Below are 12083 nucleotides of genomic sequence, written 5' to 3'. Positions count from 1 at the left end.
TAACTACACCACCTTGCTAGGGACCTTCCAATTAGTAAGGAAATAATTTTTGAACAATTTTTCTCAATCTCTTGCCCTCACCATATATGGCCGAATAGGCCTTCTATTTTTTTTCTCCTCTCTTTCTTTCTTTCTTTCTTTCCAACTTCTCTAGAGCTTTTATGAGAATTATGACTAATAAGTCATATATATATATTCCCCCACTCCTACATATTTATACTTTGGTCCCTCAATTATGACCTCATGTTCCCTTCTTTCCTTCTCTAGAAAATTCTTCCATTTTCTTTTATTTTCCTAAGTCCAAATGAAGAAGACTAATGTCTTGCCATGCAAGATTTGATCCATATATTTTTTTTGTAATTACACTTGGCCCCCCTTTCTTTCTTTTCTAGAATTTTCTTCCTTTCTTGAAAGTCAACAAAGAAGACCAAGTTTCTTCTTATGTAAGCTTTGGCCTTTCAAAAATTTTCTTGAACTTTGTGAAATGACCGTTTTGTCCCTGGACTTCTACGATATTACCATGGACCATTTTGCGAATTTTTCTCTTTTGCCCTTGGTCTTTTTCAATATTTCATGCTAGCCATATCCATAAATAATACTCATAACCTACTTATGCATCAAAATGATTTTGGAACATAGTCCTGTCCTTAACTTCTCACCATTATCTCACAGCATCCGAACGTGCAAAGAACGGGCTATAACATTTTCAGTTCTGAGTTAGTGCATCACATGTTTAGGGTCTGTTTCTTGTTTTTAATAATTGGTTTAAATCATCCATGGTTGATTCTTGGTGATCAATTTATGACTGTTAGCATGAATTAAATTATTAGATAGTCACCAATAATTAGCTATGTGCCTAATTTGTTCTGTCATTAGCTTGGATGTGCTCTTGAGTAATGTTGTTAGCTAGTAATCATGGTCGATTGGCTGGTCACAAGTAGTTACTATGGGATTAAAGAAGGAAAAATGAGATTAGAAACACCTTGATGGATTATAGAAGTACAAGCTCACTTTGTGATTAAGTAACGTGTTAATGTTTGAGTGCAATTTGAACCCACTTACTTGTTAATGTTTTCTGGATTTTCAGCAGTTAGTTTGGTTTTCTTTTTCTGCATTTTAAGAGGTGGGAAATATCTTTTGCTAAGTGAGTTAGATTTCTGTATGTTATGTATTCATCTAGTCCTTTCCGAAGCTTTCTTGTTTGATTACTTTTTCATAAGGGATGGGGTTTAGCCCCTTCCAATAGCTTGCCATGCCGAGGTTCTAGAAACCTTTGGATCTTGTGCGGCATTAGAAATGGAGGGTGGAAACTCCTCTTTGTTGTGTTGACTTTCAAACTTAATATTTGGCATGTGATGGAAGATCAGTTTGTTTTGAAGTTCCCTCTTAAACTTGTGTCCGGTCGAGTTGATACTTTTTTGGCAACTACTTAGTATCTTTATTGAGGTGATTAACCTATTAAAGGATAAGAATCTATTGATACTCATTCTTTACCCCTCCTTATTTTTTGCATGACACGGGGAGTTTTCAAACCTCCTTGAGTTTCTATCCTGGCTGCTACTTGCTACTACTGTGCTCATCTGAGGATGTTACTATTGTACCCTGCTATGATGATGAACTTCCACCAGAAGGAAAAGAACACAACAAAGCACTTCACATCACCGTGAGGTGCGGAGATAAGTTTGTATCTAGGGTACTTGTCGATGGAGGTTCAGGGTGTAACATTTGCCCTCTCAACACCACGAGAAGTTTGAAGATGGACACGGGAGAAATGAAAGAAAGCCGTATGAAGGTCCGAGCTTTTGACGGGACACAAGGGGTGTCGTTGGAGAAATCTGTCTACATTTACGAGTCGGGCCCGTGGAATTCCCGATCCTTTTTCAAGTGATGGACATATCATCAACTTACAACTTGTTGTTAGGAAGGCCATGGGTCCACATGGCTGGAGCCGTTCCTTCCACTTTGCATCAATTTTGAAATTCGAATGGGGCTGGGAGAAAATCGTAGTTTAGGGGGAACTTGGTCGCCCCGTCTATTCTGAATGCTCTATTCCGGTTATTGAAGAAATGGGAGAATTAGATGGAGCTACCTTTTATGCTGTGGAAATCATGCAAGCTATAAAAATAGGTAAGACGGCGGGATCTGAGGAAATGAAGATGTCAAGCGCGGCAAATATGGTAGCGTCAGAGATGCTGAAGTACGGCTACCAGCCAAAGTCCGGGTTAGGCCCAAAATCTGATGGCATAATTGAACCAATCCAGTTTGAAGCCGGCCAGAAGGGTACTATGGGGCTCGGGTATGATCCTATGTTTGGAGAAACTAGAGGCACCAAGAGGATCTTTATGCCAGAGCAAGTTCCTGTCCAGGGTCAGATGATTGTGCCGAAGGTCGATGAAGATATCATAGAAGGAATGGAGAACCTGTTCGTGACAATGATCGAGGAGTATTATGGGGAGACTGAAGCAGATGCCGAGACACCGACTATTCGTGATGCCGAACCAGGAGAGATCTTGCAGAATTGGACTGTCAGCCCATCCTTGGTTCGCCGGGAGTCTTGGTAGTGTGGAATTGTAGTTTGTTTTCAAAATAGCATGATCAATTGAGGCTTGAATCATGCCTGTGCTCTTTTGTCATCCGCCTCTTTCTTTAAAAGCATTGAATGCTTCTTTAATGAAAATGCATTTTTATTTTTCTCTTAAAATATCATATCTTACTTATACTCGCCTTTCTTTTTCAGCACTCAAACTAGTAAAAATATTCATTCTATGATTATGACATGTAACGAAACCATTGAGCAAAGTACAAACAACGAATAAGATTATGAGGAATACGACGAAAGCATGATGCCTGAGAATCTTCCGCAAGAGATCGAGAAACTCGAGAATCAAAAGAAATCGAACTTGGATGAAACTGAGATAGTTAACTTAGGAGACGACGAAACAGTAAAGGAAACTCGGATCAGCATACACTTAGAAGCTGAACGGAAGCAAGAATTGTTGGAATTGCTTAAGCAGTATGTCGATGTATTTGCTTGGTCCTACGATGACATGTCCGGGCTGAGCACCGACATCGTCTCTCATAGGCTACCAACTGATCCCACCCGCCCGCCGATCAAGCAAAAGCGAAGGAAGTTCAAGCCCGATTTGAGTTTAACAATCAAAGAGGAAGTCACCAAGCAAATTGAAGCAAATGTCGTGAGGGTTACAAACTACCCTTCCTGGTTGGCCAACATTGTGCCCGTTCCAAAAAAGGATGAAAAATCAGGATATGTGTGGATTATCGGGATCTCAACAAAGCTAGTCCTAAGGATGACTTCCCCCTTCCAAACATTCACATACTCATCGATAACTGTGCAAAACATGAGTTGCAATCATTTGTCGATTGCTTTGCAAGGTATCATCAGGTTTTGATGCATGAGAATGATGCAGAAAAGACAGCATTTACCACTCCATGGGGAGTGTACTACTACCGAGTAATGCCATTTGGCCTCAAGAACGCTGGTGCGACCTACATGAGGGCCATGACTACTTTGTTCCATGACATGATTCATAAGGAGATCGAAGTCTACGTGGACGATGTCATTATCAAATCTCGAAGGAGTTCAGATCATTTTGCTGACCTAAGGAAGTTCTTTGAACGATTGCAGAGGTACAACTTGAAGTTGAATCCAGCAAAATGTGCGTTTGGAGTTCCTGCTGGAAAATTATTAGGATTCATTGTTAGCAGAAAAGGTATAGAGTTGGATCCTTCAAAAATCAAGGCAATCCAAGACTTGCCTCCCCCGAAGAGCAAGAAAGATGTAATGAGTTTCCTCGGAAGCTCGGTTACACCCCGATCGATTCATCGCGCAGTCAACGGTGATTTGTGAACCCATATTTAAGCTGCTGAAGAAAAATGCTGCCACAGAATGGACAGAAGAGTGTCAGAAAGCCTTTGACAGAATCAAGGAGTACTTGTCCAGTCCACCCATATTGGTCCCGCCAGAACCGGGAAAACCTTTATTGCTGTACTTGTCTGTATTAGATGGCGCATTTGGATGTGTGTTGGGACAACACGATGAGACAGGAAAAAAGGAGCAAGCCATTTACTACCTAAGCAAGAAATTCACACCGAACGAGGCGAGGTACACTTTGTTGGAACGCACGTGCTGCGCTTTGACTTGGATCGCACAAAAGTTGAGGCACTACCTATCTGCATACACCACGAACTTGATCTCAAGGATGGATCCACTCAAATACATCTTCCAGAAGCCGATGCCTACTAAATATTAGCAAAATGGCAGATTTTGTTAAGTCAGTTTGATATCGTGTACATAACTCAGAAGGCCGTCAAGGGACAAGCATTGGCGGATCACCTTGCAGAGAACCCGGTAGACAATGAATACAAGCCGCTTACAACCTATTTTCCTGATGAGAAAGTACTATTCGCAGGAGAAGATATTTCAGATCCTTACTCAAGATAGAGGATGTTCATTGACGGAGCGTCAAATTTCAAAGGAGTCAGAATAGGAGCAGTTTTGGTTTCCGAGACAGGTCAGCACTACCCTATCTCGGCAAAGATCAGATTTTCCTGCACGAAAAATATGGCAGAATACGAAGCTTGCATCCTTGGGCTTAGGATGGCAGTTGATATGAACATCAAAGAAATTTTGGTAATAGGCGATTCCGACCTATTAGTTCATCAGGTAATAGGAGAATGGACCACCAAGAATGTCAAAATTCTTCCATACTTACATTGCATGAAGGAGTTGTGCAAGCAGTTCAGAGAGATTTACTTCAAGCATGTCCCTCGAATCCAAAATGAGTTTGCTGATGCCCTTGTGACATTGTCATCAATGATCCAACATCCGGACAAGAATTACATCGACCCTATCAAGGTAGAAATACATGATCAGCAAGCATATTGTTTTCATGTCGATGAAGAATTGGATGGCCAGCCATGGTACTACGACATTAAGAAGTTGCTCGAGTCGAGAGAATATCCGAAAAAAGCAACTAACAAACAGAAGCGGACCTTGAGGAGAATGGCAAATCACTTCTTCCTTAACGGAGAAATCCTATATAGGAGGACTTCAGATCTGGGATTGCTATGATGCGTGGATGCCACAGAGGCGACGAGGTTGTTAGAAGAAGTACACGCAGGGACATGTGGACCCCACATGAACGGATTCACTTTGGCAAAGAAGATTCTGAGAGCGGGATACTTTTGGATGACTATGGAAAGAGACAGCATTCGCTATGTACAAAAGTGTCATCAATGTCATGTTCACGGAGATTTCATTCGAGTTCCCCGAAATGAGCTCAATGTAATGGGTTCCCCTTGGCCGTTCGCCGCTTGGGGCATGGATGTGATTGGACCTATCGAACCCCCTGCATCAAATGGACATCACTTCATCTTGGTGGCCATCGATTATTTCACTAAATGGGTCGAAGCTTCAACATACAAGGCAGTAACAAAGAAGGTGGTAGCAGATTTTGTTCGCAACAATATAGTTTGCCGATTTGGGATTCCAGAGTCAATTATCACAGATAATGCAGCCAATCTCAACAGCGATCTTATGAGAGAGACTTGTGAAAAGTTTAGGATTGCCCACCGAAATTCCACAGCTTATCGACCACAGATGAATGGAGCAGTCGAGGCAGCAAATAAGAACATCAAGAAGATCTTGAGGAAGATAACAGACAATCACAGGCAGTGGCATGAAAAATTACCATATGCTTTGCTTGGTTACCGTACCACTGCTAGAACATCCACAGGAGCAACTCCCTATATCTTTGGTCTAGGGTTCCGAAGGCTGTGATACTGCGAGTAGTGATACCTTCTCTAAGGATTATCCAAGATGTTGGTTTGGACGATGCAGCATGGATACGTAGTAGACACGAACAGCTGATGCTCATTAATGAGAAAAGGATGGACGTTGTCTGTCACGGTCAGCTTTATCAGAATATGATGTCCAAGGCATTTAACAAGAGAGTAAGGCCTAGGAAATTCGAACCAGGGCAGTTGGTTTTAAAGCAAATATTTCCTCATCAGGACGAAGCTAAAGGGAAATTAGCACCAAAATGGCAAGGCCCATACGTGGTTCATCGAGCGCTTTCAGGAGGAGCATTGATTTTGGTAGAAATGGATGGTAAAGTGAGCACGAAGCCCATCAACTCAGACTCAATCAAGAAGTACTACATCTGAAGACATCCAAGCTAGCTTTTTCTTTTTCGTTGTAATTTGCATTTCTATTATAACAGAACTACGCTGACCTGACTTCCCATGGTGGGATACGTAGGCAACCCACATCGGGTCCGGTCTCTTGTAATAGAAAACCCCAAAAAAATGTTATCGTCATGTAACTGGAACTACGATTCAACCTCATTTCCCTTAGTGGGATACGTAGGCAATCCCCATCGGATTCGGTCCCTTTATTAATCTTCTTTTTATTGTAATTGAACTACGTTATGACCTGATTCCGATTGGATACGTAGGCAGCCTGAGTCAGGCTCGGTCATTGCATTATTTTACCCCTTTATTGTAATTGAACTACTTTACGACCTGATTCCGTTTGGATACGTAGGCAGCCTGAGTCAGGCTCGGTCACATCACATTACATATCATTTTCTTTTCATTTGTACCCCCGAACTACGTACAGACCTGATTCCTATTTGGGATACATAGGCAACCTAAAAAGGTTCGGTCATACCCCTTAAGAAACCTTTTATTTGTAATGTAACTATAGATTAGGATCGGTCTCATCGTCAAAGACATCGCGACACTTGGCTTGAATATGAAGAAGCGTCATCAGAGGAACAGACTATGCAAAGACACCGTTTGGATGCAGGCATCAGAATGGAGAAGCTCAATGCGTTTTGGAATATGTCATAATCTAAAAAATGATAGTTTTATCGCATTTATACGTAGTATATATACATGCATATCCGATTTCTAAAATACCATATTTTTTCTTTCAAAGTGCATTTATGTATTTTTCCACCTACCAAGTCTCCGGACAGAGATCTCCGCAACCAAAGAAGCTCAAAGCATTCAAGTGACAAGGCTAGGGCCACGATCGACACAAATCAACACCCCCTCCCAAACTAAGAATTTTTCTTTGAATACAGGATTGACAGGAATTATGACGAGATGACATCGAAGCGAGCTTCCGGTGGAGGCGTCACAAGATCCATCTCTACACCATGAGCCAAAATAACCTTCTCCTATTTTATTTTGTTATCTTGGCTTATTCATCTCTGAACGTTTTATTTAAATTTGCAGGTATCTCCGGAAACAGAGTCAAGGTCGATCATTCGAGAGATGGGGGCCCCCGTAGCAGCCTTGTTCCTTAATAATAACTCCGCCAATTGAATATACAATCTAACTGCGGCAAATAACTCCGCCAATCGGAGATACGATCTAACTGCGACTAACTCCGCCAATCAAGATACAAATAAATAACTCCGCCAATCGGAGATACGATCTAATCATGACTAACTCCGCCAATTGAAGATACACTCTAACTGCGTCAAATAACTCCGCCAATCGGAGATACGATCTAACTGCGACTAACTTCACTGGTCAGAGATACCAACAAATTGCGTCAACTAACTTCGCCAATTGAGGATACCGTCTAACAACGCCAATTACCCCGCCAATCGGGGATCGCCGTCTAACTTCGTCAACAAATCCGCCGATCGGATATTTTTACTTTACATTACAGTTGCTCCGCTAGCCGGGAGCTTTTACATTACAGTTGCTTCGCCAGCCGGAAGCCTTTACATTACAGTTGCTCCGCCAATCGAAGATTTTTACTTTACATTACAGTTGCTCCGCTAGCCGAGAGCTTTTACATTACAGTTGCTCCGCCAACCGGAAGCCTTTACACTACAGTTGCTCCGCCAATCAGAGATTTTTACTTTACATTACAGTTGCTCCTTTACATTACGGTTGCTCGGGAAGTTTTTACATTACAGTTGCTCCGCCAGCCGGAAGCCTCTACATTACAGTTGCTCCGCCAGCTGGAAGCTTTACATTTCAGTCACTCCGCAAATCGGTGCTTTCAATTCTAGTTTGTCTACAATCCCTTCCTTTATTTCTTTATGTTATTATTACGTTATAACTTTGAACTGCACAGGTATCTTTACATTTTTTACAGATAAACACAATACAACGTGGAACTATCTCTGCCATAGCGAACTGAGGCGCCCCGCTTGATGAGGACATCAAACTCACAAGCTTGAGTCAATGAATCCGCTCTCCGCTTTAGCTTGCCAACTAGTTTCTTTCAATTTTTTTTAAGAAGTCACTTCTTTTGAGAATCTACATTCTAGAGACTCAGTCAAATTCTTCCGCGTCCTAAGGTCGTCATAATACGATCTTTGGGACAATTCGAGGGTCGGTCCGTACGACGTCTTTGTGATATGATCCTATGACAGCACATAGATGCATTCGTGTAGAGTCTCGCTTATGGGTGTGTTGCGGCCGCCACATTTATAATCAAGAAGCTGCAAAAGTACATCCCGTCATCAGAAAGACCTTTTTCATCAGCAATCTTTCCCAAAATTTGACCACATCTTCCTAACAACATCTAGTGTCACCATAATTCGACACTGGGACAAAATTTTGAGGATCCCTCAAAATTTTCTATCTTCTCATTTTCTTTAAAACACATCTGAATTAATTCTCGTTCTCTTCAACATGTAGGGAACTCAGAGTCAAGCCAGTCATATTCCATGCTAGCTATTTTCGCTCATGCTTTGAAACTACTACCCTTTCCATCTTCAAACCCTCGTGTTACCATAACTATAACACTGGGGCAAAATTTTTGAGGATCACTCAAAAATTCGCTACAACTCAAGCCTTCCAAAACTCCAACAAAACTATCATTCCCCTGTCCATAACAAGAAAGCCGGTGTCCTCATAATTCAGACACTGGGGCAAAATTTTGGGGACCTCTCCAAATTTTACCATCTCTTTGTTTGAACTACATCGACCTGATTCTCTTATGACCCGAGATATGTAGGCTACTCAGGAACCAGAGTTCGGTCGAATTCATAAACCCACCTCTCCTTCCCCAAAAGAATTACTCTTTTTCACTTGTACTCTTTCCAAACCTAATTTGATTTACTCGTCGGAACAAAATCGGGTTTACGTCAACGTCTTCGTCCAAAGACTCTATCATCATCCTTGGTCGAAGAGGGACAAGCTGTTGACACCCAATTTTGTCTCTCTCTTTTCATTTAATTAATTTCACTATGCTTTTAGTCCTGAAAAATTCCCCAAACGAGTTAGGAATATTTGCACTAATTATTACGCTATTTTTCGAGATATATCTCTCTAAAGTTAAGAGCATTTTTATTGTTTCTTAAAAATGACCAAACATCATATTTTATAATTAAAAAGGACTAAACATCATTTTTTTATATATAATTAAAAACATTCGAAAAATAATAATAATGCTGATATTCGTATATCAATATTGGCATTAACATTTTTCCTTTAATCCTGCTTATCACCATATTAATCATCTTTTACTCTATTTTTAAACTAAATACGTATATTAAATTACTTGTGTCATAATTTATATAGGTATGCATTTTGTGGGAATCAATTAAGACGAAGAAGAATATTTTAATTAATTGATTGAAATAGAGGGGGATTAGAAATTAATTCATCTACCTAAAGATATTGGGCCATCTCCCTTTTTCTCTTAACAAAATCAGCAGCCCATAACCGCCCCAGCCCAAAACCCGACTGACCCGGCCCAACCCCTAAACTAAAAAACCCCAAGTCTCTAATCAGGAACCAAACAAGCCCCTATTCAGTTCTTTCTCCTTCAACTAACAGCCCTAACCAAACGAATCCCTACACTTCTCTTCAACCATCGACGCTGCCACGCCGCCACCCCCTCACTTCCGTCACATTGCCTGTCCACCACGCCCATTGGATTGCAAAACCAAACAACCTTCTCTCTCTTAAATCGAAAAAATACTGAAATCTGTTGGTTTGAAGCTTTTCTTGCCTCTCCACTCATACCACGTCTCTTTTCCCTTCGATTGATATGGTGGCGAGCCAAAATGGAGTTTGAGCATCATATCATAGGTTGATTGAAGAGGAGTAAAAGAACCGTCGGTTTTCAAGGTCGAATCTTAGTCGACCCATGGGTAAGGTATCGGATCCGAGTCCACTAAATTCGGAGTCCCAATGAACCTCTAGATTTGAAATCATCTCTGAAAAGGTGATTTCTTTCTCTTCTATTCATTATTCTTTTTTCCGTTTGAATTTGATTTCAAATGATTCCACCCTTTTTTTGTGGTTTTCAATGTTGAATCTGAGTTCCCTTTTTTTTTCCCCGGCTATAAATACAACCCCTCTATGGGTTGTTAGGGAGGTTCAACATTTTTGAGAAATCCGAATTTTTCATAAGTTTTCTCGATAGTTAAAAATCCCCCTTAAGTTCAAGAAGTTGAAAAACCATAAAAAAAATCCCTTTTATTTTTCACAAGCTTCCCCCCTCATAAAATTCCTTTTGTTAAAACTTGGATTCTGTAGAAAATTCTATTTTTTAAATTAAGTTTTTTTTTTTTTTGTTATCAAAATCTTCTTTCAAGTTCTCGGCTTAACAACAAACTACTTCGAGCGGATTCGGGGACTCGACAATGACAATAGCCTCAGTTCACTGTTACGAAGAAGGTAATCGTACTCGTCTTCTCTTCATCTTCAATTTTGTAAAAGTAGAAATGTAGTCGTTCAAGTATTTCTCGTCGTTTATTTGGTTTAGTTGGCTGGAATGTGTTCTCTCCCCATTTTGTTGTAAATTAGTGTAGAACGACTAATTTCGTCGAATATGTGTTTAACCCTGTCACTGCTCGACAAAAAAGATAATTTTTCCAATTCTCGCAATTTTTTTTTTTTTAGTTTCTTGTTCCTGTTTTCAGTTCTGAGTTAGTGCATCACATGTTTAGGGTCTGTTTCTTGTTTTTAATAATTGGTTTAAATCATCCATGGTTGATTCTTGGTGATCAATTTATGACTGTTAGCATGAATTAAATTATTAGATAGTCACCAATAATGAGCTATGTGCCTAATTTGTTCTGTCATTAGCTTGGATGTGATTAGCTCTTGAGTAATGTTGTTAGCTAGTAATCATGGTCAATTGGTTGGTCACAAGTAGTTATTATGGGATTAAAGAAGGAAAAATGAGATTAGAAACACCTTGATGGATTATAGAAGTACAAACTCACTTTGTGATTAAGTAACGTGTTAATGTTTGAGTGCAATTTGAACCCACTTACTTGTTAATGTTTTTACGGAGAAATCAGCAGATAGTTTGGTTTTCTTTTTCTGTATTTTAAGAGATGGGAAATATCTTTTGCTAAGTGAGTTAGATTTTTTTATGTTATGTATTAATCTAGTCCTTTCCAAAGCTTTCTTGTTTGATTATTTTTTCATAAGGGATAGGGTTTAGCCCCTTCTAATAGCTTGCCATGCCGAGGTTCTAGAAGCCTTTGGATCTTGTGCGGCATTAGAAATGGAGGGTGGAAACTCCTCTTTGTTGTCTTGACTTTCAAACTTAATATTTGGCATGTGAAGGAAGATCAGTTTGTTTTGAAGTTCCCTCTTAAACTTGTGTCCGGTCGAGTTGATACTTTTTTGGCAACTACTTAGTATCTTTCCGAGCCGATTAACCTATTAAAGGATAAGAATCCATTGATACTCATTCTTTACCCCTCCTTATTTTTTGCATGACTGGGGAGTTTTCAAACCTCCTTGAGTTGCTATCTTATTTGCTACTTGCTACTCTTGTGCTCGTATCGAGGATATTCTTGTTGTCCTATTGCTTCATCTTTGAAACTATTGCTAGTTCAAAACCTCACAATTTGTGATAAGTACCAAAATCCTTGGATTGTTCATTTGGCTGCTAGTGTTAATCTGTTGTCACTATCTGTAATGTGATTACTTGAATATTGCGATATTAGTCTGAGTTGGTTAATGGGCTGTTAAAATCAATTAATAGTATAGGGCAAGAGAAGGTACTTATGAAATTATAGTGTCATGAAATAAGTATTTTGTGGAGTCCCTTGTTTGTTGTGTTCCTT

The sequence above is a fragment of the Lycium ferocissimum genome, chromosome 4 (assembly GCF_029784015.1).
Source record: "Lycium ferocissimum isolate CSIRO_LF1 chromosome 4, AGI_CSIRO_Lferr_CH_V1, whole genome shotgun sequence".
Classification (NCBI taxonomy): Eukaryota; Viridiplantae; Streptophyta; class Magnoliopsida; order Solanales; family Solanaceae; genus Lycium; species Lycium ferocissimum.
Note: the sequence above shows the minus strand (reverse complement) of the source record.